Source organism: Haemaphysalis longicornis, unplaced genomic scaffold, assembly GCF_048455015.1.
Source record: "Haemaphysalis longicornis isolate Haplotype H1 unplaced genomic scaffold, Haemaphysalis longicornis Haplotype H1 scaffold_1, whole genome shotgun sequence".
Classification (NCBI taxonomy): Eukaryota; Metazoa; Arthropoda; class Arachnida; order Ixodida; family Ixodidae; genus Haemaphysalis; species Haemaphysalis longicornis.
In genome coordinates this window covers 437,596,287-437,623,440 of record NW_027526203.1, presented here as the reverse complement: position 1 = coordinate 437,623,440, position 27,154 = coordinate 437,596,287, and the positions used below count along the sequence as shown (strand labels likewise).

General features: G+C 45.9%; 1 protein-coding gene across 3 annotated transcripts in view; it reads left to right on the top strand.

Annotated features, from left to right (window-relative positions):
• The first annotated feature begins 14,377 nt into the window (after positions 1-14,377).
• The window catches only part of LOC144155800 (oxysterol-binding protein-related protein 6-like), a 149,013-nt gene continuing 136,236 nt past the window's right edge, over positions 14,378-27,154 (top strand). For 2 of the 3 annotated variants that reach the window (XM_077687471.1, XM_077687476.1), the window contains exon 1: positions 14,378-14,512. The gene's annotated coding sequence lies outside the window, so the exon portion shown is untranslated. The remainder of the gene's footprint in view (positions 14,513-27,154) is intronic. The other variant, XM_077687469.1, reaches the window with a different exon arrangement.

Sequence of the window (27,154 nt, the reverse complement as noted above, 5' to 3'; positions counted from 1 at the left end):
GAGGTGAGGGCCCGGCTAACCTGAATTCGGCCCACACCGTCTCAGTGTTACAAAGGCCGCCGCGCTCAAGGACAAGCGCCACGCTAGCTTCCGTTGTTCAATGCCTTAAGTAACAGCAGCTGTCGCAGACCGGCCACCAGTTGAATGCGCGAATTTTCCTACTAGGATAACGTTTTTCGTTCGGAATGCGGGAGCACTCAGTTCTTGTCCCTTTCAAGACGGCGTTGATTGAGCCCGCCCAACGGCCTTTCAAGGAGGGGAGGGAGGGGATAACGGGAACGAGGTAGGTGGTGGGCGTAGAGAGATATTTCTATGGGTGCGTGATAGAGCGCGTATGAGGCAGACACCGCACACACGGCACGTATGAGGCACACACGGTGTACAGTGCGGTTCATGTGCCTTTATTAGACAGGGTGGTATAGCAATGTTCGGGCGTATTAGCTTATATGTATACGATCCTTTATGTGTGAATGTATTCCGTGGTGCCTTTGAATGTGGAGTGTACTTTTTTGTCAACACCAAATTGGCTTTTTTCTGAAACTGCCTTTGGCCTGGTGCCCATTTTATTTATTTTGAATTGGGTTAAACCTGCGATAGCTTTGTTGGTGCGAGTTTTGTCCTCGAATTATTTTCTTAAAATATTTTAATGTATAGATCAGAGGACAGGGATTAAATGGGATGAAATGGGGTGGGGTGTTCGTAAGCGCCCATGCATTAAAAGCACTGTGCTATGTTCTACTATCTCCTATCATTAAAATGCCTTGGTAGCCATCGTGTTGCGCTGGCACTGGAACCCTATCGAACCTCGAAAAGAAAAACAGAAACTCAGGAATTCTATGTATGTACAAAAAGGCGATATTCTGTTCGCAGTCAGATGCGTACCGCAGGAGCACCATTTTGTATTGACTTCTCTGTGATTTCCCTTCTATTTCGTCGTGGTGGCAAGAGCCGGGTATCATATTCGTTGTCACTTCTACTTCCTACCTCCTCAACGTCAGAAAAGATCTGTTTTACGTTCCAAGTCTATTCCCGGGTGTTGAGGCGCGTAGTAGTGGAGGGCTCCACATGGGGATTTTCAACATGCGTACAAATCTCGATACGCGGGGAAAGGGAGGAATAAACATTTATCTTCTAAATTTGGAGCAGTGGCCGCCTTAGTGCAGGTAGCCGCGTGCTTTCGCTGCTTGACTGGTGTTTTCATTTTTCGCCTCCATTAGACTCCAACCGAAAAATGGGCTCCGTGGTCAGATTCGCACCCGCGTCTTCATGCTCTGAAGCGCAACCTCTTATAGACTTTTTTTGGCGTACAGATTTCTGAAATAGGCAGGTTTAGTGTGCGATCTGCTTAGTGTCTCTTTTTTTTTAACTAAGATAATTTAGATAACAGGCATGCAGTTTTTTTTGTGTGCGTGTTGGTGTCATGGCGGCGCGAAAGCAAGAAGAGGAATAATCATGGCGATACTATGTTTAACTAAAAATAACCGACTTTTTATATAGCAAAGCTTTGGTCATGTAGTTCCCAATGAAGTAAATTAAGCACGTATTATTAGGACGCGTGCCCTTCCGCTGCCTCCCGCGCCATTTAATTCCACTGAAAAAAGGACAGTTAAACTCCGGCTGTACTTTAAAAAAAAAAAGTCGTGACATTTATTAACAGAACACTAACCAGTTACTTGTCCCAGTATAAACTAGGTGCTTAGTGGATTTTACTAACTGGTCATGCATAACCTAGTAAAAATTTACGCGTGACACTGTAGATCGGCTGACCGTGCAGCGCGACATGTTGAATGTATACATTGAACAAGCACATATCACACTTAGACAACCAACAAATAAACTGAGCAAGAAAACCAAAAGAATGCACTAGGAGAGCGAGTACAACTTAGTTACCTTGTAAATACATCTGCTCTTCTTGCTTTTATAGCCAGGAGCGGAAAGTCATTTGATCGAGTCGGTGGGCTTGTCGCAACAATCAAATATTTTAGCGATAATTTTAGAATTATACATTTTAATGTGAGCATATACAAGTCTGCATGGGCGTTTGCAAAAACTTTTTAATCATGATTTGCAGTGGAAAAAGTGCTGTAGTTATTATGTTCAATAATTCATAGAGTTTTGTTACTGTCAGGGAATGTTAGTATCAAACAAGCAGCAGTTATTAAGTGCACGGTCTACACTAGTAACGGTTCCACACTTAGGGGCCGGACCTACGTACCGTTCTGGGGGGTAGTAAAGTTCGTAAGGAGTTAGTAAATACAGCCGTTACCACCCTTTTACGAGCTTTTTTTTTTTTTTTTTTTTGTTAAGAGGGTGGGTATGAGTGAAAATGTGAGCCTCTTGGCCACGGTGAGCGCTTTGGTGCAAGCTTGCTGAACACCGAGCCAATACGGTGGCTTTGTCGCTTCCTTCCTTACCTTTCATGCGTCGGCAACGAGAGAACTGCTAGAACGACGAACGCTTTCTTGAAGTTGAACGATGGCAACGTATACATATGAGCAAATTTTACTAAGCCGTACAACGTGCGACCATCCAGAAACGTATTATCGATTAACCAGTGGCCTTGGCTTTTTTAGCAAAACGGCCTTGTCATCAAGTCCACGTTGACTCGCCACCGCATTGGCCGGCGCCCTAACATTGCGCTTGCTGTTTTGAAAAAGTTTGTTTACTCGATCAATGCACGGCGAGAGACGCAGGCCATGCACTGCAGCTTGCAGCAACTGCCCGGAACCAGGGTCTTTATTCTCTCCGTTGTATTCCGTGAAAAGGTGCCATCTTAAATGTCCTTTTTATATCCTAGTATTCCATTTCTCTCAACACCCAGCGAGAACGACTTTCGCCTACGCTGTAACTTTTATTGCTAACCGCAACTGTAAACCTACTCTTTTTGAAGTTCGTTGCAGTCGACAAAAAACATTTTTTATGATCGCGAATCCCACTGTACCAAATCTGAAGGTCACAGGAAACTTAACAGACGACCGCAAAAGAAGCCTGCTACACCTAAACTAGACGCAAATTTGCTGTTATTTCCTCCAGGTTACCAAGCATACAGTCCCAGTCCCACCCTGAGTGACCAAAAAATCTAACTAGTATTAGGGGATAATACCGTTGAAACAACGAGTCTAGTTTCAAAACTGTGTTTCAAGTTTGATGCGTTAGGAGGTAATGTACACAACGTGCATACTTGTTTTTTTATGCCCTTTCTGTAAAGCTTCCAGTACTACTCAGCATTGTGGGTCATACTGCGCGATTTTTCACCCTTGCTTCTGGCAGTTGTCTGTCTGCTCTGACAACATCGCACGAGCAAAGTTCCCGGTGACTAAATATACATCCTCGTGCACCCCTACTATTGCGCTTCATTTGGAAAGCTCAATTCGCAGCGCATGCAGAGCTGTATTTGCGCACGACGAGTCAGAACAAAAACGAAACCTTTGAGGTACAGGATCAAAGGGCAGCTCTCGGGACCCGCACGCGCGGCGACAGTTTTTTTTCGCGCGATCGATTTCAATCTGCGCACTTTTTATTCGGGTCATGGCTCCGCGTGGGCCCGACCTTCAATCTTGCACGATCATCGCCGAGGGTAGTGATAAAAGCGAGACTAGCGGTTCCCCGTATCGCCCGCATCGACGGCGTGCAGGAAGAAAGTCGTTTATTTTCTCCCCCGCCATGTCGCGGTTCTCACCAGATGCAGGGAGAACCACCTCCGAGAGTTCTTTTTTTTTTTTTTTTTTTTTTTTTCGCCCGCACTACTGGGGTCGACTCAGGGTGAATCGTACTTGAAACGCCGCGCCGCAGATAACTGAGTGGTCGAGAAAAAAAAAATGTGCGTCACTTTTCGTATTCTACGCGGGAGTGAGGAAACATTTTATTCGAATTATTTATGCCCTTGAATGCAATCCAGCGAAGTAGCTGCACGCCGATTTATATAATTTGAGACGAGTACGTTCATCAAGATGCTCAGTCTCTTCCTTTCTCTTGCTTCCTCTTCAGATATACGCGTATACCATCGGGTGCAGGGTAAAATATTTTCGCAGTAGATTTTCTCGATTCATTGATTGTGGGGTTTAACGCGCCGACGCAACGCAGGCGATGAGGCGCGCCGTAGGGGAGGACTCCGGATTAATTTTGACCACCTGGGGATCTTAAACGTACGCCGAAATCTCGTACACACGGGCGTTTTTGCTTTTCGCCTCCATCAGAAAAGCGGCCGCCGCGGCCGGGAATCGAGCCCGCGACCTCGTGCTCAGCAGCGCAACGCCTTAGCCACTGAGCCACCACCCTGTTATACGTATTGCTCTGATTAATTATTTTCAGCGTGTGGGTGTGTATGGGCGGGCGCGTGCCGGCATGCTCGATAGAGGCAGTGGAGGTACCAGAATTTTAAACTCCGTGTGCATACTTCTGGCCGCTTTCTTTTGTTCTTCAAGGCGAAAGCCTTAAGTGCCTCATTCGGCGAAAAACCATAGTCGTCGTCGTTGTTGCTGTTCGGTAAAGGTTAAATAAAAACACGTGGGATCGGATGGGATTTGAACCCGGGTTCCCGCACCAGCACTTCAATGCTTTACCACTGTGTCATCTCCATACGTTTGGAAGGGGAAAGCCGACATTAAGAAAATCGGTGTAAGCTTGGTCTTTGTTAGCTGGCTTTCCCACATTGTTTGTTGCACAGTGCAGCTTATTCTTAGAGAAAAATGCGGTGCGAACGGGTACCGATCACAGCGACGCGATTATAGTCATCGAAGGCGTGCCGACGTTAATGCGACATCCCACGAGCGTGCCCACGGGACGACAGACTGCGGTTCGATAACGACTTGGCATCAGACGCGAAGGTCCGACATACTCGCCGGAAAACACGGCGTTGACACCCGCCAACACCCACAGTTTCGCTGGACAACCACATTGACAGGGCGGAATGGCCCATGAATTTTTAATTTTAGTACTGTATTCACTCGCTTAAGCGAGTTGTCATCCTGTCGCCTGCACTTTGTTAATCATATAACGGGTGGTCACGGCGAGGGCTGCTGCGGTCACCGGTACGCCGGTCACCACGCCCCCCTAAGGGGCCTTTAAAGGCTCAATAAAATGTTTGTCCTCCTCCTCCTTCATTCTCATTTTCCGTACAATCCGAGAAAATACTCATGCGTCCGTTTCGCCACGAAGCAACTGACTGGCTAATCGTCGCCGCCAGAAAGGCAAATTAGCCACTGCCAAGGTCCATCACGTAATTCTAATCGAGAAAGTGTCGTCGGCATACACAACGGCAGACATAACATTCTGCATTGCGGGACGTAAACACACGACACACTTTTTGTTAAATGTTATGTCTGACCCCGCTGTTCGTGAAATGTGCCCCGTTGGACGCAGTGACTCGCCATTCAGGTGCATTGGGGCGAAGAAGACCTCCGGTAGCATTTGTTACCTTCTAAAAGCTCACAGGTTTTCTTCGCCGAAGTTCATCTGAATGGTCAGCCGCTGCGTGTAATGGAGAAATTAGAAAGCTTGAGCTTTAAGTTTCGACCAGTTCTACTTTGCGTGGGATACAGTAACTGCGAGCGTCCTCATGGCTAAACCATCCGGTGTGAGCGTGCGCACACTACTAATACGTGCGTACGGCGCCAGCAAAAGCCGAGAGCGGTCGCGAAAAGACGGAATTTTTAAACCTTCTCGCCGATCTGGAGTTGTTGCAAGAACTGTGCCATATCGTTCTATGCGCGAGCCGAAACATTTGGCACCGTTTTTGTTTTATCCGTGAGGAATAGATGAACATGTGGGCAACTTCTCGCCGTCGATCCGTCCACAAAGTGACACGACAGAGAACAAAAGAACGCGTGGCTTCGGCGACGCTGCCTTCGCTCCGCTGTCGACGTTGCTGAGGAGACGGCAAGTTGAAGCGCGGCTCGCCCCCTGCCTCTGTCGATGCACTGGTCACACGTCGTCTCGACGAGTCCCGTGGCTCCCCCCGCCGCTTGTAGGCATTGTAAAATGGAGTGTGCAGTCAGTGCAAAGTGACAAAAGAGGACGGATTGGAATGACAGCGACTTCCGATACTGGTGGACAACAAAATGAGCGACAGGCAGCCGAGGCCGCTCCTAAAGCGAGCAAACGCGACCATGGGATGGTTAGAGCGCTAATCACGGTTGGCACGGTGTACAAGAGGCGTGCGAGAAACGCCGTGTTGTCGACTTGTAAAGGCGGAGCAAGCAGGCTCATCGGCCCGAGTCTTAAAGTTACCCTGCAACACTGCCAATAAACGCTTTCAATCTATCCTTCGAGCCTATGAGCACCGCGAAAGCTGGAGTTATCGCCAACACAGAGCGATACACTGCATGGTTTGCTCGTCGCAACATTTGCTTTGCTTTTGCTGCAGCTTTTTTTTTTTTTTTTGGCCGTCGAATTCTTTTGCTGCTGCAACTGAGAGAATAGAGGGTATACAGGCCAATAGCCGTGACATCGCTCGAATTGCGGGAACAACCCCAAGAGCGGGAAAGAGAGAAAAAAATTAAAGCCGTTCCACTCAATGTGAAGCAGTCCGTAGTGCAGAGCAGTGATTCGCCATAACGGGCTGCAGCGCCATTATCCGCTCACTGCTGCCACCCAATGCATTTCAAATTTCCCGCCTTCGCAGTGCTCGCGCGCCCCCGCCTGAAACTGCGTCATCTGGAGTTCTGTTCTTTTTGTGCTTGCTTTAATTTCGTATGCTGGAGCTGTTTTTCGTCATTTCGAACGCGTAATTTTTTTCTTGAGCGGCCGCGTCTTCCGCTTCTTCCGCTTACTACTGTAAAAACAAACCCAACGAGTGTTCCTAACTAAATGAACGCGGGGGATGCCGGTTATATACACAGATTTTGCCTCAAATGTACCTGCAGTTTTCTTTGCGCTAAATAACGGGGATATGTATGACAATGGGCCAGCGGTTCACGAGGTTTGAACGGTTTGAACTATTAAACCGCGTGGTTTCCGAAGCCTCAGCGTGACTCCCTGACGCTGGGACAGAATGCTCTACTTGGGTCCGTTATCTCGCTGCGCCGCCTGATTCCGGCAGTCGCATCGACCGTTAGCGAGCTGAGACGACAAGGCGAGCCCATAAAGTGCTCTGCACTTCAAATCTCTTCAGCAAGTTTGTGGGGTGTCTGAAGGGCTTAGAGCAGCAATTTTTGGCTGAGGTACTTTCTGACCTCCTATTCTAAATACTGGGTGCCTTTCTTGACTACGCTATGAAAGCATTTTCGATTTATAAATAAAAAGGTGTTGCGGGAACCCTTCAACTTCGCAAGAGAGAGGGGCGAAATGCTCATGCATTCTTGAAGATCCACCAATAGACTTTGAATTAATTTTTTGGTTTCGCACACGCGAAATTTAAAATAACGCTCAACTCTCCACCTCAATATAGACACGTCTATTTTTTCTAACGCATCGAACGGGATTCACTCATTCCTTTATTGCAACGAGCTCAAAGTTTAAGGACTAAGTTAGTGGTTAGGTTTCCTTAGTCAGCTCATTAGTATAACGATTACTTTTGTATGTAATGACCATGTACATATACCTTAACAGTGCATAAAATGGCGTACATCGCGTTCTTTTATTTCTCAATTAAATCTCCTGCAAATTACCAAATGCAACTCATGAAGTGTAGTTTATCAGCCAAGAAACATTGTAAAAACTGGCTTAACTTAATTCTGCGAAAGACAGAATATGCTACGTCCTTTGAAAACTACCGAGGCAGCCCGTCCTATTGTCTGCCTTTAAAGCTGCTCTAAGCGGTCCAAACAGGAAGAAAAGGACGCCCATCCACTTACAGGCGACTTGTAGTATCTCTTATTCATCCCAGCTCAGCGTATATAATGATGCAACACTACATTGGTAAAAGCGGAAGAGAGGACGAAACTGCGAAACTGCGAGGACGAAAAGTGTGAAAGGCATCAAAGTAGAAACATGGGGTTACTTCCCTTGCTTTTTTTTACCTAAATAAATGGCATCCCCACTTAGAGAAAAACGTCATGGCGAGGCGCACAGAACTATTCGAATGTATACGAACTGTTTGCAACTACAGTCAAACCCGATTATAACAAACCCGGATTGAGCGAATTATGTTATATATCGAACAAAAGCAAATCCGTTACGAAAATGCGTGGGTGCTTATAACAAAATTCGCATCGATATATCGAACTCGGCGCGCCTACAATTTCCACCGAAATGCGTGTTCTCGTAGCGGCGATTAAGATGCTGATTGGCCACGATTGAGATGTTGAGCCACGCATGGAGCGACGTGACGCCTGACACCTTCCATAACTGTTTCCGACGCACGGGATTCGCGGCGGAGCACAACCAATCAGCGAGTCCGGACCAAGACGGCATCATTGGCGAACTGCGCGTTCCAGATGCTGTACCGAAGCGTTCCAGATGCTGACTGTCCAGATTTCCTGACTGTCAACGACGACTTTGCCGTCACTGTGAGCTCCTCAGGCACAGACAGCGTCACTGATGTCATGGCAGCTGGTGCTGCTGAAAGCACCGAAGAGACTGAAAATGTCACAAGGGACATCCTCAGTCTCTTCGGTGCTTTAATGAAGGTTAATGAAGCGCTTTCGCCAGTCGGTGTGCTCTGCCGGTATTACTTCGATACTGAAGGACACGGACCTGAACTGGCGCAAACAACTTCTCCGCCAAAATGAAAGTGAAAACAAAAATCACCGCTCTTTTGTGAAATAGGCAGTTAAGGCGGAAGTAGCTTTAGTGCATGCAATAAATGGATTGTTTTGTGTAAGGTAATGGCATAATTTATGCGTTTGTTTCTCTACGTGGAAACGGGAGGGGGGGGGGAGGGTCCCGCGTATTGCGAACTCGTAACAAAAAAAATTGTTATAGACGGGTTCGGCTATATCGAACTATTGGATATATCGAACTAATCGCGGTGCATATTACAGTTCGCTATAACCGGGTTTGACTGTATTAGGTGTCTTATCTCACATCGCGTATTCTTTTTTTTTTAGGGGGGGGGGGGGGGGAGTGTTTTGGAGGCACAGTGGGCGGTGGCATTAGTGGACCATGGCTCCTTACGACTTAAGCAGTTCGGGATTCTGATCGTAGTACGTACTTACGCGAAATAAATAGAGCCCGGTCTGTCGCGCTTAGCTACTAGTGCTACAGTCGAACCTCGTTATAACGAAGTAGTATCGGGACAGCAAATTAGTTCGTTATATCCGATATTCGTTGTAACAGTAGAGGTAAAAATCGGCTGTAACAAATCGACGATCTGGCTCGCGCAAAAATACTCGATACAAAAACGCATGTTTAGGCTTCTAATTCTCTATACACAAGGAAACCCTTACCTTTCTTCTTGTTCCTTTTCAAGCTGAATGAGCCGGAACATGAGTACGTGAAATTACAACAAAACAAGGTCCACTTAACAAAACATGCCTGCGTCTTTATTTGTGTGATGAATGATGTGATTTTCACCAGGTGGCTACTCACAGCACTTAGTAGTATGGAGTTTTCCACAGTGTCCACGAACAAAAGGGCATTTGTACTTCTGCAGTTTCGGATGCCGGAGGGTTTTTCCAAGTAGCTTCTCAACCTCCTGGTCAAATATGTCTTCGTTATATCCGATATCGCGCGTGGCTCACGGTTTCAGTTTCGTTGTAAAAGAATAAGTGCCATTGAAATAAAGCGTGACCAACCAAAGATCGTATTTAGTTCGCTATAGCCGATAATTCGCTGTATCAGTGTTCGTTATAATGAGGTTCAACTGCATTACATCATCGATCCAAGTCAGAGTTCCGGGTTTTTCAGACAACTTCTTTGTTTTTTATTTGGTGTACTTATTACCTGCTTCGTATACAAGCGCACTAAACACAAACGGCTTCCTCTACATACATCGTACCACATCCGCTTCAACATACATACCGGAAGGGCTTCGTTTAAATTCTCAGCTGTCATATTACAAAGGCTCCGCTTTAAAGAAAACATTGAGTACCTTCCTCATGGACCAATGGCATACAAGATTGCTTCTAGACTCTTCCCTCGTCGAAGGAAGATGTGTTGAGCTGTAGGCGTCAGCAGTGGGTTCAGCTCGAATCAGTCGGGATCGAACCAGGTGGGATCGAAAATGAAAATTTGAACACCGAATCGAATATAATTGGTCAGTGTCGTAGTCTCGTGAATGCCGAGCTGGGTAAGGTTGTATGCGCGTCGTAGAAGCGTCGTATCACGACTATAGTTGCAGTTTACAGTCCAGTGCGGAGCGATCCTGTCGAACGCGTCGAGTCTTGACAGTTCATTTTGAAGCACAGGTTCACTCGCATAGTTGATTTTTTACTACATAAACCTTGTGTCGCCATGCCAATACAGGGCCTTTATAAGAAGGTTATTTTAAATTTAAGGATACTTACGCACAGAAAATACGCGAGGTAATCATTTAATAAAACGTGGTATTTGTGCTACCGCCGACTGCTTCGGTCGCAATTACAAAGACCACATCGGAGCGCATGTACAGCCTTTGTCAAAATTTTGTGGGCCAAGCCGGAAATGCTCAGGCTACAAAAAAATTCAATGTGCAAGCTTACGTCCCCAGCGAGGCTGAAACTTTTTATGCTGGAAAGCTAGTGAAAACACCTTTCTGTCTTACTGCCTTAAAATATTTTTGTCACATTTAAGGCAAAGCCGATTCTTTGAATTCTTTGGGGTCTTGACTGACAAAATTTTTACAAAGGATGTACATTCATGGGTCCGCTTCCCCACGTTTATCTATATTGTCGCTTGCTGTGAGCAAGAAAAAAAAAAGTATAGGTCAATGATGAGGTACAGCATATGATTTGACTCGAATAGCGTTGTTCTTGCTGCGACATACCGCAATAAAAACATGACTTTTGAAGCGAAGCTTCTGATGCCTCACCGATGTGGACGGTCCCGTCATTAAACGCATTGCAGGAAAGCCAACTTTTCTCAATGGTTTCACAAAACGATGATGATAAGCGAAGGTACTCAAACACCTCAAGAAAAAAAAAAACGCTTCCCATGGCCCGAATCGAAGCTGGGTCCCTCGCGTTAGCAAGCCGAGGTCTATCAGATTGTAAGCCATTCCAACACGACAGAAGCAGTTTGAATTTTGACTTAGGTTGCAAGAGATATAGCTTCGCGTTTTAACCGTCCTTCTCTTAAGAAAGGGGCTTTGATATTTTGTATTAGTCAAGTCGTATGTCTCGCCTTATGTTCGCATAATGTGCTCGCTTGGAAGTAGCAATTAGTGATTCAGGTGCACTGCGGCGAAGCAGACGTAAGGCATCATTTTGCAGTGAGGAACTTGTGTTTCATAGGAGAACTAAAACTGGAACACTTGGTTGAAACGGAAACTAAAAAAATGTCCCCTGCAACACTACCGACAAATGCTTCCACTTTTTTATTCGTACCTGGAAACACTTTGATATTTTTCACTAGCCATTGTAGTCTGTGCTTTGCTTTTGTTGCGATTTTTTTAAGTCGCTATCGAAAGCGTTTATTGGTGCAGCTGCCAGGGTGCCTGCCAATAGCCGCAATATAAATTGAGGGACGTGTCTGAAAACCCCAAGCAAGGCATGAGAAAGAGATAAAAATATTTTCAGCGAGTTTCTTTGCTAACTGTGCGTGCAGCAGTAATATCTGGCTGGGTACTCGTGGGGCCCTGATATAAGAAGTGCACGCGCTTGGTTACTACGTTCGGAATCCATTTCAGATTTTGAAAAAAAGTTGAAAAAAGTGTCGCACGGGGCCTTTAATGTGCGAACAAATTAGGTTTGTTTAGGCCGGTGCTTTATTTTAGGAAACGCCTCAATACAAATGTTTTCGTGTTTTTAGGGGAAGGGGGATTGATGAATGAATTTAAAAGGACCTCACTTGATCTTTTGACGTCTAGATTACTTCCTAGTTTAAAGAGACACACCATTGTTGAACCTAATATGTTAGCATGTATATTTTTTTTAATTAGCGTGAATATTTTTCTCGGTTTGCCTGGGACATGCATCTTGAAGTTCTGACAATAAAAAATAAGCCTTACTACAAAAACATATCGTTAAACTGCGTTTGCTGCCCGGTCTCAAACTTTAGGTCTCGAAGGTGTATGTGAGAACTGTTACGATATAAACAGCACTCTTAAGCGAATACACACTTCACCACACGACTCAATATTAGATGTTTCGGAGTAGTTATATATTTGAATACAATACATTCGTAGCTCAGCCTATATTATTTGGACAGTCAAGGCTCACTTTTTTTCGATTACAAGACTAATATTCACGTCTGTTGACATCACTGAATGCAATATTCCAGAGTAGTTGTCTTTCCCATCAAATGTCATTCGCTTCCCACTTCTCGCCATCTTACTCACGCGGTTCGTAACAAAATTTTCTTTCTTTTTCTTGCCCTTCATTTAAATCCCCGCCTAGCTCTTGCCCTTTTATTACAAGATCAAAACTATTTTCCGCGCAATAAGGTTCTATTCCCCGCAGTAAATAAGGCTTCCCGCGATATGGTTTCTCCGCAGTAAGGTGTAATCTCTGACAGTCCAAGGACTACGCGAAACGATGTAGCCGGCAACTCCAGCGTGATGAATCTATGTTGCGGTTTTTTTTTTTTTAACCTGCAGCACTTTCTTTTGCGTGCTTCGTCACAAGTCACCTGCATCGCCGAGTGAAAGGGAATAAATATTTTGATTCTTAGGATAGAAAAATTTCACGGATAATGAGGCGAGATATACGATTTAAATATCATCTACGCTGCGACGTCAATCAATGCTAAATATCCAGCCTGCAATGTGTGCATGTATATTGTCACCGCGCTGAACTCATTTTCCGAGCCAGAACGTACCCCGGGCCCCGTCATTAACCTACTTTGCCCTTTTCATTGCATGAACTGGCCATTCGTTGCTTTGTGGTGAAGCGGACCCACGGGCGTTTATAATCGTGCCTTGTGAAATATTAATGTTTTTTTTTTTTTTTTTGCAGCGAAGCTGTCATGCGCTAGGTTCCGACTAAACCGTGCGCGTCTATCGGGTCACGTTGACAAAGAATCGCACACGCTCGTTCCAGAGCTTGTGTAAAATGCTCTGTAGCTATCAATCTGATATAAGTATCTTGAAATATATATATATATATATATATATATATATATATATATATATATATATATATATATATATATATATATATATATATATATATATATATATATATATATATATATATATATATATATATATATATATATATATATATATATACAGAAGCCGACCATTTTTCCGGACTCCGGAAATTCGGACTTGCTGGACATTTCCGACTTTCCCGCGGAACCGCCAGTTGTCCCATAGGAGTAATGACTCCCGTTTTTTTCGGACTGCTCTTTTTATTCGGACTATTTTTCGTTCCCCTCCAGGTCCGGAAAATCGGTCAGCATTGTATACTGAAATTGGCCGCTAAGACCACTCTATCGTTACCATTACGCCTAGTTACATTTACTTGTCGTAGTTTGTTCACAGGGAAGTTGCAAATGACGCAGAATTCCCGTCTGCTGTCAGTGCATGGCCGTCTACGGGTGGAGTATGGATGCAGACGACAGCTGTAACTCTTGTTATATCGAAACTATTCCGAAACAAATTATAATACGAAAAAAATTATTTTGGAATTTATTCTTGCAAAGTTATGTGTCCTTATTCGATCAATATAGCAGGTCAACATACGTAGTTACCTACCAATACAGCTTCGCTGGTCTTTCATCTTCAGAGCAGTGGAAGGGCTCTAACTTTTTTTGAGGCAAGCTCTGACGGTTTCTTCTGACGGGATCAAACGTCACGCACGCAGGAAAAAAATACGCTATAAAAAGCTCCTCATCCTTGTGAGTAACACGGCCGCGCAAGGCTTGAACCGTTACGCGGGGTCATGGCGCCCCTTGACGCAGGGATCATAGGTGGTTTATCCATGGTCCCGATACGGGATAGTGACGCTTAATCCGTCACTTGCGTTGCTGTCGGAGTGAATAGCGACCTCGCTGCCAATTCAGGATGAACCCGCGCAGGTCAACGTGCTGACCGTTCTCCCCAGTAATGCCTCCAGCATTAATAAAAGGGCAACCTATGTCCCGACGGTGTATGAATGTCTAGGAAGATTAAGAATGGCGCTCAGTGTCGCTACGTAACATTTACCCAATGCGAGCGGCGTCATTGAGTAAATGCGCGCAGTGCAGCAAGTTGTTACCCGTTTGCACCGTGCCCGTGGCCGGCCGGCCTTTCCGGTAGCGGCGCACGACGAGGACGCGGGGGGAAGGCGGAAAGGTGCGCGGCGGCGGCGCGCTACGCGCCGCTGGTCGCTGCGCGGCGACCGTGAGCCCGGCCGAGGTTGCGGCCTTCCCCGCCATCCCAAGTTTCAGCGTCGTCTCGAGCAGTTGGCGCGCGCGCGCTCCGTCCCAGCAGTCCCAGTACTACACGACGCTTCGCGCTGACGGCCCCTTCGATTTTCCATTACGGCTCGTCGCGGGTGCGCCTTTGTCGCAGGTGAGTGCGCGCGCGCGGCCCTACGGCAATCAACCGAGTGTCCGTCGTCTGCTAGTTTGTTGTGATCCCACCGGATGGGGGCGGCATACACTTCGCTCTCCTTGCAGCGGGCGAGGAGAGAACGTGCCGCTTCCCGAGATTAGAAGACGCGACGCTGTTTTTGTGCTCGGAATATCGACGCGTCTCGCACAAAGTGGCTGGGGCGTTCGCACCGCGAGTTTGGGGTTTTCTTTTGGCGGACGACACCCCGTCAACCACCCATAGATCATCCTACGCTGCACTCTGAAGCAGCGGCGCATTGAGCCGCAAATCATGGGTTGTCAGCGTGCGAAATAAATCCCGTCACGGGGTCTGCCTTGTTCAGCGACACAAAAGTGCGTGCGTACTTCTTCGCTTCCCTTGAGTTCGCTCCTATAGAAATGTCGAGCTTACCGAACACGTCTGTCACGTTTTGTGTTTCGGTTCAATTGTTTTGCGTTGACGTGTTGGTGTCGGGACGCGCGAGACACGCTGGAAAACGACCGACACTTTCAGTTCGTGTTCAACGTTGCTCCTCGCGATGGATACAAAACGTCAAATTGGCCCCAAGGAATAGGACCTTAGAATGGGTGTCGACACAGCGTCAGATGGGTTTATCTTTCGATAAGCTGGATAGGCCCATTTGTCGTCGTTCGACGTGCCTAAAATGTGTCTTTTGGTAAGAAGAATAATTTCACACGACCCCCCTGCCGCAAAAGATTCAACACCCACTGCACCCCTACTTGTGATGGCTTAACTAGTTCACCGTCCTCTTAAATTCCATACTTTGCAATTGTGAACCCAATAACGTGATATTTCGAACATACATGTGCAATGTAGCGAACTGAAAAACATTTTTTTTTTCCGCAGAATTGGGGTGCAGAAACGCATACTGTTGCCACGCCGCCAGTGGAGGAATTCTTTTGGAGACCGTTGCGTTGCCGTACACAGTCTACAGTCGCGGTTTCTTTCAGAGCGTGTGTTGATCATTGCCCGTGCAGGCATGCTCGAGCCGTGCTCGAGCGTGGCCGCCTAATGGCGTACACGGTGTAACGGGCCCACTCGCGAACGCAATAACCCGTCGTATATACCGCTGTCTCCGTCAAAAAAAAAAAAAAAAAGGTCACTGTGAAACAAGGTTAGTTTGAAGCTATCTGCATGCCTTCATGCACCATAGCAGTTATGCTTCAAGTGCGTCTGAGTCTAATTAGGTGCGGTGTTATCTTGTATTGCTTGCTTTCCCGACTTCATTCAACGTGAAGGAAACAAACCCAGCAGTCAACACCGGCCAACGAAAAATTGATTGTTAAGCAGAAGGAGGACACGTCTTTCGGCGGGTATATATCGTTCGAATACTGTTTTCAGTATTCGACGCGACCTCGCGTCCATTTTTAATGTACTATGCCGTTAGGTCATGACGGGCGGCTGTCATTAAGTTGCGTATTCATGACGGGGTGGTCTATTACCTGTGCCAATAAACTGTGCTCATTTTCCTTCCCATCCCTACGGGATTAAATAAGCTATGACAGCCAAACAGAAATGGTGCATGTGACGTCAATTTGCACCGGTCGTAACTTAAGGCCGAGATTTTTCCAGTAGTTATGACTTCAGCTTCCTTCCGCAGCGCTTCAACTCGGACGGTCTCGTATATAAATATACGCACACTCAGTGGCATTGTTTGCCGCATGGAGATTTTGCGTTGTGCAGCCAAAGGGCCAGCCCGACTCCCTTCTCTTTTGCGTCACATTGTTTGCAAGCCCTGGGGGACGCACTGCAGTGTCCACGCTTGCGGTTAGACGTCGTCCGTGAGGCAACTCTGCTGCCGTATGCGCTTGGCTGGGGTCCAAGAGGGCCCAGATACATCTAAATATATGCGCTACCATGAAACCCGGGCCTCGATTGGGACACGTCTGCCTAGCCGCAACTTCGTTTCCCTTGGCTGCTAAAAGAGGAAAGCAGTACAAAAAGCTTAGCGTATGGTAGAAGCAAAAGAGTGAAAACAGCGTGTGTGCGTGTGTGTGCGGGTGTGTGTGCGTGTGTGTGTGCGCGTGTGCGTGCGTGTATGCGTGTGTGCGTGCGCGTGCGCATGGGGGTTCGAGCACTTGGAAAGGATGATAAAGTCGTAAATCTCACTGGGTTACAATTCACTGCCTGCTACGGTATAAGTTGTTTACATTTTTCAGTTATTGCATGCAAAAATATGCCAAATCGCCTTCCTGACGCGACTAAATAATCGTTATTCAAAAGCTACTTTTAAACTTTTGTGAATCTTATATTTGAACCCTTATTGACACACTTGTCTTATGCTTTTTATTTTTATTACACGTTGCGCTATTACGTGTACTTTGTTCGTTTTTTGCACGAATTGCGCGTTGAAAGAGAAGGATGGCAAATTTACTCGTTAGCTAGTGAGCACTCTATTATCTCACGCATGCAGTTCAAAATATTGGGTAATGATGAGCCTAATACTCCTGTTTGCTCTTGCTGTACGTTTTTTTACTCCAACTTTTTATTCCAGCGTTGTTTACTCCAACTTGCCTTCGAACATGTTGGGGTGTTATCCCGTAATATATGATACCTATATTTTTTGTCTAAGTTTCAGTTATTCCGTGTTATTCGGTGTTATTCGGATTTGATCTTTCTCGTTCCACCCAGATAACCTCCAGTTAAAGTTAGTTTGGGATCCGCATTAGCTACTACAATGTTTGCGTGCTCTGTGGGACATTTAGCTGGTTTCCCTAATTCATAAAAGTTGCATGCGTCATATATGCGCCTTGTAACAGCCTGAGGTTCCCGGTGCAATTTTGAACATAAGATCCTAACGTCCCCATAGGACGTCTTCACCACAATGCTCCAGAATGACCAATCGAACTGGCTTAGTGTGCAAATTCGACGAATGACGTGGCCGAGCGCATTTCATTTAAATGAAAGGGGCTCCTGCGCAGCCACATTGCTCAATGCAAAACGCCATTCACGCCTTGCGTGTTGTCTCTGCGCACATGCACTTTTTTTAGTCAAATCATGTGTTGACCTTCGTCATTCGCCAAATTTGCACACTGGGTTCCTTCAGTCGGTCAATCTGGAGCGCTGTGCTGAGGGCGACCTACGGGGACTTCTTAGATGTATATATTTCACCGATAACTTTCGTGTTTTACTTACGCAGTATACGCTCATTCAGCGATTAGTTTATTGATTGATCGTAGGCGTGCGACTGTCATGCTGAATTAAAAAAAAAAGGTGTATGCTGCTAAATATGCGCGCACTCTCAGGCGATTCCGTGGTTCAGCTTGACCACGGTGCACTCGACTGACCAATATATGCAGCCAGCAACGAAATTTCGGCGAATGGCGATGTCGAGCATATGATGTGACACAAAACTGCGCTCTCACTGCGGCATTAGAAAATGAAAGGAGGACGTTCTGCATTGCACGGTGCCAAGCGCAAATCACAATTTTGTGTCAAAAGTATGCGCGTTGCTACCATTCGCCGCATTCTCTTTGTTGGCTGCATAGATTGGTCGGTTGAGTCCATCGTGGTCAAGCTGAACCACAGGATCGCCTGAGAGTGTTGTCAGTGTTGCAACTTCTACTAAAATTCTGCCTTCTATGCTTATATTGGTGTCGGGCTCCATTATTACTCATGTCTAGGGCGTCTCAAAATTTCTTCGCCTAAACTGGAGTTCGAAGTAACGATCCTCCATTTATCTTTCACCGGCCTATAATCATTCAGTTAATGAAGCATAATTACGGCCCATTGTATGAGTGCGCGTACGCAATTAACAGTTCGAAATTGTAACACGGAGAGGAAAGCATTTTGGCACGCAAGTGGGAACTTCTGGACCACAACTAATAGGCAGCAGATGGCGCCAATTGCAAAACGAAGCACCCATATCCTAAGAATATAGCTTGCACAAAGACACATCAAAACATATTAAAACAGTTCACGTTGGTGGTGCTTTATGCGTTGAAGCGACTGCTGGGTGCTGTTGAAGCGTCGTACTGGAGGGTTACGGACTATTTTGGACCGCCTAGGAATCTCTGACTTGCTACGAAATCCCCACACATAGCACATGCAAGCATCGGCTGGGAGCAAGATTTATCGCGCGCCCAAACTGCCAAGCCGACTCGCGCCGATGTCTGTGCTCCGCAATAGTTTCGTAATCGTCGTTGGGATAGTGCCTGAACAAAAGGTAGCCTGTGAAAATTGGGATATCGCGTTCGATAAACCAGCGTGCGTTTTTGCGCATCGAATTGGCTGGAGGTTTTACGCGTATAAATGTTTCTCTCTTAGATGGAGCCAGTGGGCTCGTAAAATTGTTAGTTCACTTGCATTGCATTACTTAGAATTAACAAATTCGACCGATCTGCAGTTCAGATGGAGGTAGAATAACAGAAAAGAAATTTCAGTGGTCATAATTTGTCCAGAATTATATCAATTTGTTCAGGCAGCTCATCAATACTCCAAGGGAATGCTTTATTCGTCACGCCAAACGTAATGCATTGCAGTGGAAGTTGACACTGACCTCTCAAGCGATTCAAAAAACACATGCGACTTTTAAAAATTCAAAGGTGGCGTTTAGTAATGGTGGAAAGGGACTCTCGAGATCAGCTTTCTGTTATTTGAGAATTGACGTTAAAAGCCTGAAACAGCGAAAAACCTTTGTTGTTCATTTTAGCATTACAGTTAATCCTGGATGAAACGAACCTATATGTAACAAATTCCCATGGATTCAACGAAGTTTTTTTATTCCCCGTTACCAGCCCTACCGAAACCCATGTGTTTGCGACCTCTAATGTAACGAAGGCGTTGCGACTGTTAACCTTGATATAACGAATTCGCTGCCCTGCTGAGCCATTACTTTTTCCTCTTTTTTAAAAAATCGCCTGGAGAAGTGCACTAGTTTAGCGAATTTCGTGTGAACGTGGTGTCGGTTAGGTGCTAGACCTTCTCCTGCTGGCGTGTAGTCGCGCGTCTCCACTGCTATATGTGGTGTCGGTTTGTAATTGATGAGTTCTGCTGCCCAAAAATGAAAAGTTTTGTCTTTTCCAGACAAACTCACAATTTTAAATGCCGTCTCCGCCGGCAAGAAATAAGAACGTCGCCGCCCGGGAAAGTATCCCAGCTAGCCCCCTCTCACCAATTTTGAGTGCGGAACAGAGCAGAAAGTTCGCGAAAAGGCGACCTTTCGGCATACGTTCAGTCCTTGAAGCGCGTTAAGGCACCGAAAAGTGTCAAAGCGCAAGAGTGATACTTAAGTTCCGTTCGTGAAAACGGAGGTAAGTGACCTTAATTGCTTCTTTGGAGTGCCGTGTAGTGACTAAGTTCGTGAAAAAGCAGCAGGCGCAAATCACGCTGTTTTTCACTGTGAAATGAATCCTTGAAGGGTTAGTTCACCGTCACTGATGTCGAGACATTTTGCTTTCGTTTCTGCTTCATTCACGCGAGCCTTATAGCTCGGAACCTGCATGTAATGAAAACCTCCATGTAACGAAAACTTTCGATTTTTTGTCAAGTTCGTTGTATCCATGTTTAACTGTATAATACCTAGATACCCCGAAGTAACTCAGTTATTAGAAACTTTAGATAGGAACATTTAGAAACGACGATAACCACTAGAAACAACAAAAACTGTTATTTTTTCCTCGCCTTCACGCTGTTCTTCGTCAAAACGTTGCAATAGAACCACTAACTCAGGTTAAAACCTTATCTGAATGAGATAAAACTGGCCACTGTTACATCTGCCTTTTGGCTGAGTAATTTGTTGTGTTTTGTTTTAATATGCGTGCATAGAAAGAGGCCAGGCCAAATGATATGGGAGTCGTTCTCGTTGGCAGCCACATTTGAGCCGGGTACAGTGATTATGGACCTCAACCTGTCTTGGAGCCTTGGGAAATGGTAGTGTGCATTAAGTCGCAGAGGGAAGAACGCTTTCAGATAGCAGAAGGCCCTTGAGCATGCATGGTTGGTGGAGGAATGGCCGCAGATGGTCAAAACAAGATCAGATACGTGCCTTCATTGTTTTAGTGTCACATGGGCTTTCACACATTATGTTTATGCCTAAATTCCTGTTACATCGTAAGCATTGTCACATGGTTATTGTTTTCTTAAATTTTAGTTCCAGAAGGCTCTGTAACTTTCGTTATTAAAGTGGTCGAATGTCTATCTCAACGGCAACATTCCTTGAAGATTTGGGCGCATATAAGCTTTCACTCCCGGTACTCGTGGACGTCTGTGCAGTGTTTATGTCGCCCGTTAGTGACCCTTCAGTCCATGCCGATGTGCCATGAGAAGACATGTTCTTCTCCTTCGAAAGGGGAAAAAAAGAAAAGCGGCCAATGGACGAGGCACGAAACACATTGTTCTTTAAAGGCAAACACCAACAAGAGAACATGTCCTCAGCCAAGTTCACTCGTCCATCCCTAGCTCCGCCAGAGTCGCTGACATTCATGCGTCGAAAGCGCATACTTTGCCTAATTTCTGGCGCCGCTTCAGAATACGCATATGAACGGAGCTTCGACTTCGGTGACTCGATTCTTTCTGAAGACACTCTGGCCGCTTTCCAAGATTCCACACCAGTCCCCCGCTGCCTTTAGGGCTTAAGCGGAGAGAATGCAACGAAAACAGCTGCAGACGGTGCATCGCCGCTTCGTCGTGTTCGTCTGCTTGCCCTGGAAAGTGCTGCAAGTGACAGGTTAGCTAACGACCTTGAGTCATTGCGTCATTGCGCAGCACGCAGCCAATTTTCGCTCGTTCCCTTGTCCTCTGGCTATACAGCTTGGTCCGACGTCCGCAAATGTTAATTGGGTTCATTGAAGTCAAACGACAGCTCGATGGGTGAACGCACGGGGGAATGGAGCAGCTCAATATACGGTCTGTCCGTCGGTTTCGATTCTTTGCCCCCGAGCGCAGAACGGCGCTTGGTGACTGCGCACGTCCAAAGGCTCACCCCATCTAAGCCAGAAAGGGTGTCTTTGTCGGCGCATATTCGCAATGGCATCCAGAATAACGGCGCTAATCAGAAACGAAAAGGTGTGGCTTCATGCTTTGTTTCCGATATCCACTATCCACTATTGCGTGCGCAACGTCCGAATCCGCGTCATGCGACAAGGCAGTTTTAGCATATCGTTACCGTGTTTACGTTACCGTTTACCGTATTTGCGGGAGTAGGCTTCGCAGCGCGAGAGTTACCGCGAACGGTAACTTACCGGCACAGGCTTCACCGTCGCCAGCGCTTCCGGTAACACGGTAAACGGTATACCGCAAACACGGTAACGATATGCTAAAACTGCCTAATAACTGCCACGAGCAAATGCAAGCATGCACGGAGTACTGAATAACTCAAGCTAATCTGCCCCCGTAACGCTGATTCGGGAACTTCCCCTTAAGTTCACGTATCAGCGCAGTGCTCTGATCACGGTTGGGTGCGAAGATGTGGAGTGCGGTCGTATTATGTGTTAGCAGGGATAACATGGTAGGATGGCGGTAGAGTTGCAGTTATTGTACCGCGGCTTTCTCCCCATTCAATTTAGTTTTGTTTCGCTCCCCCCTCCTGAGACGTAATACGGAGTTATTGCCTAGCCTGGCACAAGGGACCGTGAAGACAACACGTGAAGCTTTGCGGCTCATCGCAATTCCTTCAGACTTATAATTACTCTGGAGTTATTTGGTGTTTTCTAAACAATTTTTGCACCGCTAATACTGAGGGTGAAAGCTTGCATTTTGCGGAGCTTCAAGTTTTGCACCTAACTCTACTACCTTCGAGAGCCAAGAAAACTACCCATTGAAATACATGGGCGATAACGTTTGACAGAGAGCTACGCGAAAACTATTAAGAGTTCTGGAAAATTTCTTTACAGAGTTCATGCCCAAGTCAACTCTCTCCTTCATGCGAAATATCACTTTCCGGAGATGCTTCCACTAGGCTCCCGAGAATTCGGAATTTCGAGCGAGAAAGCTGGGGAAGTTTCAACTTTGTTTAATTTGAAAGAACTAGTCTTCAGTACCCAGGGGTGAATACAGGCTTTTTTCTGAGAAGGGGATCAGCTTATATCAGTGATGATGATGATGGTGAGAAGGAGGAGGAGTAGCCTTTTTTATTCGCCGATATTTCGGAAAAGCAAAAATTTAAGAAATAGAAAAAAAAAATCAACAGCCATGAGAACAGGTCGGTTTCAGGAAAGGTTTCCCAACTTTAGACCATATTCACGCTATCAACCAGGAAATCGAAAAGTGTTCCGAGTATAACGCGCCGCTGCATTTTGCATTCATAGATTACGAAAAATCATTTGACTCACTGCCCACTCCAGCAGTAATAAAGGCGTTACGGGATCACGGCGTTGACGGGGTATACATTGCGCTCTTCAAAGATATATATGAAGGATGCACGGGAACCATACGGCTTCATCGCAGAACTTGTGAATTTCCCATAAAAAAGGGTGTCCGGCAAGGGAACAGAATATCGCCACAGTTATTTACAGCATGTCTGGAGGGTGTGTTCCGAAAGCTTAAGTGGAGGAACACCGTGTTGCGAATCAATGGGGAATATTTGAGTCACCTAAGGCTTGCAGAGGACATTGTCCTGTTCAGTCAAAGCAACTAGGATTTGCAGTGCATGTTTTGCCAGTTTTGTTCCGAGAGTGTGACTGCAGGCTTGAAAATAAACACGAAAAAAATCAAAGCTAATGTCGAATCAGCACGCCAAGAAACACGACTTTCAGGTAGGTAATGAACCCTTGGAAACCATAGCCGAATACGTATACGTATCTTGGGCAAGTCATAGCTGCTGATCCAAACCATGAACGGGAAATTACCCGCAGAATCAGGCATGGCGTGGGTTGCGTTTGGCAAGAATTCGGATGTCCTGACTAGTAAGCTGCCTCTATTGCTCAAAATGCTTGTATTTAAAGGGACACTGAAGTGAATTTGTCAAGCTCCCGTTTTTGCTTGCACTGTGTAGACTGGCTCAAATTAGCACACTTTTCATCGTTTTTACGATTGACAAATCGGTAATTATTTTACAAAGCGCGAAAGAAGAAAAACTACCATGCGCGGTTTGCGGCGGCCGCACCAACTAAAGCTGTGACGTTAGGAGGAGCGGGCGCCGTGATTGGACGATGCCCAAGGTGAGCAACCAAACAAGTTTCGGTTTCGGTTTCGGTTCTGTAAAACACAACCGGTGGTGTTGTTGGATGGGCATTCTCAATGACTCAGTAATCATCGTACCGCGCTTCTGCCATGTTGCCAGCTGTAAAAATGCATAAAGATAAGCCTCCTAGGACGGCTTGGAATCGTAGCATTCACTAGCCGAAACCTACGCAGTGCATGAACGCCCTCCGCGTACCCGTAGACGCCCAAATGTCATGCGCTTTTCCCCCATAATTGGAGCTTGCCTCCCTCATGCCTGTATCGTAAAAAGCGTGTTCGCACCAGGCCAAGGGTCTGTTCAGTCTGGCCTGTGCCCACTGCCTGCAAGCAGTCGGTGCTTATGGCAACAGCACGCCAACGAGAACTCGCTAGCGCGCCATGCATGTGCCAGCCTGCGCGCGTTTTGTGAACTAGTTCGTGTAGCCATGAACGTTGCGGCCAAAAAAAAGGTGAACTCAATATAGAAAACATCGGCGGAAAACAAAAAAGTTAACTTACAAAAAAAAAAAAAAAGCACGTACCCGCGGGGATTCGAACTCACGACTTGCAAAACATTTGTCGTGACATAACCAGCGCCTCAGACTACTAAGCCACGGAACGGGACGGGAAAGCCCTGCTAATATAAGGTATATATTGTACAACCGGTTTACACTTTTATTTAGTTTTGGCATTTCAAGCAGCTTAGGTGACTATTTGTTGTACTGCGATCGTGCAGTAGCTCACGTCTAGCTCACGTCTCAGTAGCTCAGTAGCTCACAGTGCAGTAGCTCACAGTAGCTCACGTCTAGCAATTGCATTTCGTAGACGGAAAAGCGTTCGCAGATGCGTAGTCGTGCTGCTGACCGCTGTGCTTGTTCGCCCAGCGCAAAAAAGTGCTTCCCGCGCCCTAGTTTTACGCTGTACGGTAAAAATATCAGTTGATTTTATTTCCTTAGTACCTATATTGACTTCGCTGACTCTTCTCCCGCCTTCAAGAGGCCTTATATTTTCCTACTGGCGTACCAGTCAGCGAAGCGTCGCATGTGCGCTTGTGCAGCACTTGTGTGAAGCGAACTTGACTTGGAGCTAGATACAGTGTACAAACAAACCAAGTAAAGAAAGGCACATTCTTCCATTCACAAACGTGTCCTGGGCCCGTTTGCCCGTACGCATAAGTTCCCGATTAAGTTCCCACTTACGAATAAGACGCCAATAAGTCGAAGTCAGCCACGGAAACAAAGCTGGTTGCCAGAAAACTCGACGGAAACGGTACCTTAACCGAGCGTTTGTATCACTTTCGGGCCAACGACTTATTACATAGACAGCGCTAAAGTCGTAGTTGAGAACTTATTCCCACACTTATCGCGTTCGGGCAAACGGGCGCTGGCTTCGTTTCAACTAAGCGAACGAATTGCGACCAAGCAATTTTTTTTTTTAACCTCCTTGATTGCGACGACCTGCCGGCGGCCGGCGGACGAAACGCTGGGCCGACTGACTCTGTCGGCCGGGGAGCCGTGCAGTAGCGCAGCCGTGGCGCAGCCAATTGCCAGCTCATCCCCTCCTGACGTCACACGAAAACGCCACAGAAAATGGGCGAGCGTAAAGAGAGGAGGACAGCATTTTCGAATTAGTTTTTCTACTAAATAAAATCGCGTAAACGCGCCTAGAGTGGTCGAAACATGGCCTGGGGACTCCGGACTACAATTTGCGCTAGTAATCCCGCAATGTTTACATATCACTTCAGTGTCCCTTTAATAAATGCATTCTTCCAGTAATCACTTACCGGGTAGAAACTTGGGGTCTCACCAAACGAGGGAAACTTCGATCGGCCCAAAGGTGCCATGGAGCGGAGAATGCTACGGTTCACGCTGAGGGATAGAAAAACAGCCGTATGGATTAGGGAACAGACGAATTAGGGATGGATTGGGGAACAGACGAACAGGGGGATCATCCACTTAACAGAGTAGCTGCCAATACACCGCAAACTCGATGGAGAGATGACCTACGAAAATTTGGGGGGAAAGCATGGACTCAGCTAGCACTCGATATGCGTGGCTGGAGATCTTTGGGAGAGGCTTTCGTCCTGCAGTGGACACAACCAGGCTTATGATAGTGATTATTATTATTATTATTATTATTATTATTATTATTATTATTATTATTATTATTATTATTATTATTATTATTATGAGGAGCAGGAGGAGGAGGAGGAGGAGGCTTTTTTTACTATTTGAGGGGTCATCTTCTTGGGGGTGTGAATTCAAAAATTAAAGGAGGGGTCAGGACATCCGGACCCCCCTCTGGATCTGACAATGTCAGTACCTCATTCAGCTCCATTCCAGCTACGAAATACGTTTTTTAACCGAAAAAACGCAAGAAGTATTAAAAAACTTTCAAATTTCGCGCTACAGTGACGTGTTTTGGGCCAGCACTAAAACATAATTTTCAGTGCGTTAATTGCCCGTTAGCATTCAGGTGATGCGATAAAACGAAACTAGAGGCCCCACTGCAATAGTCTAGTCGTATGTCTTAGCGATAGTTTAGTTCGACAGCCGTCAATCGCACATACAAGATTATGTGACGTCATAGAAAAGTTGCCGGAAAGTGACTAGGGAGTCGCTACTGCTCCGCATGCTTTCTTTAATATCTCCAGTATTTGTTCGAAGTTTACGATTAAACTGGTGTCGTTGTTATCGGGAAAAAGCAGTCTTTCTAATGAATCAAACTTGTATTTTGTCTTCATGGCCCCTTTAAAATGAGGAATATTTTTGAGAAAGACAGTTATAAAATAATGCATAACCTTCGGAAAATTTGACACCTTTTTTTTCTTCTTCTAGGATACTGCCAGAAACGCAAAATCATTGTTCGTATGAAATTCGTATACATACGGAGTATACGCAAAACATAGAGCCTGATTTCGCCCTTTGCTCAAGATAGATACACGAAAACTAGGCCAAACGTGCCTATTGTGAGGAATCAATTGATTCCAGTGTTTTTGGAAAGAAAATCTGCTTTAGTTACTTCTCGGTGCAATATAATCCGTATGAACTCTGTATTCCCTTATATAGGGAACGTTTCAGTAGGACCCTTACTAAACCAGCGCCCGTGATCTATACTGCTCCGCCGCAATCTCCGATTCCCAGAGAGCTGTCGACTTCCGTTAATTCACTGGACGGATTACAGAAATTCGGTCGAGATAAGCGTAAAATCTAATTGCCGATGTCGAAATACATCGCTTTGTACACCCAAATAAGTCATTTAAACCTGTCGAATTGCGAGGTGAAATTTAATTAATGAAGGTCGAATTCACAGAAATCAACTGTAATTCGTAGTAGAAGCGTCTTACATTAGAACGTCTTACGTAGTAGAAGCGTCTTGGCGCTTTACATTGAGTGTAATGAATTGGGCCAGCAAAAAACGCTTTTGACCAGACAGAATCGCGGTGGTCACATCTTCAGCTGACGCATTTTCGTCCTCCTAATTGCAATTGAGAACTTCGCC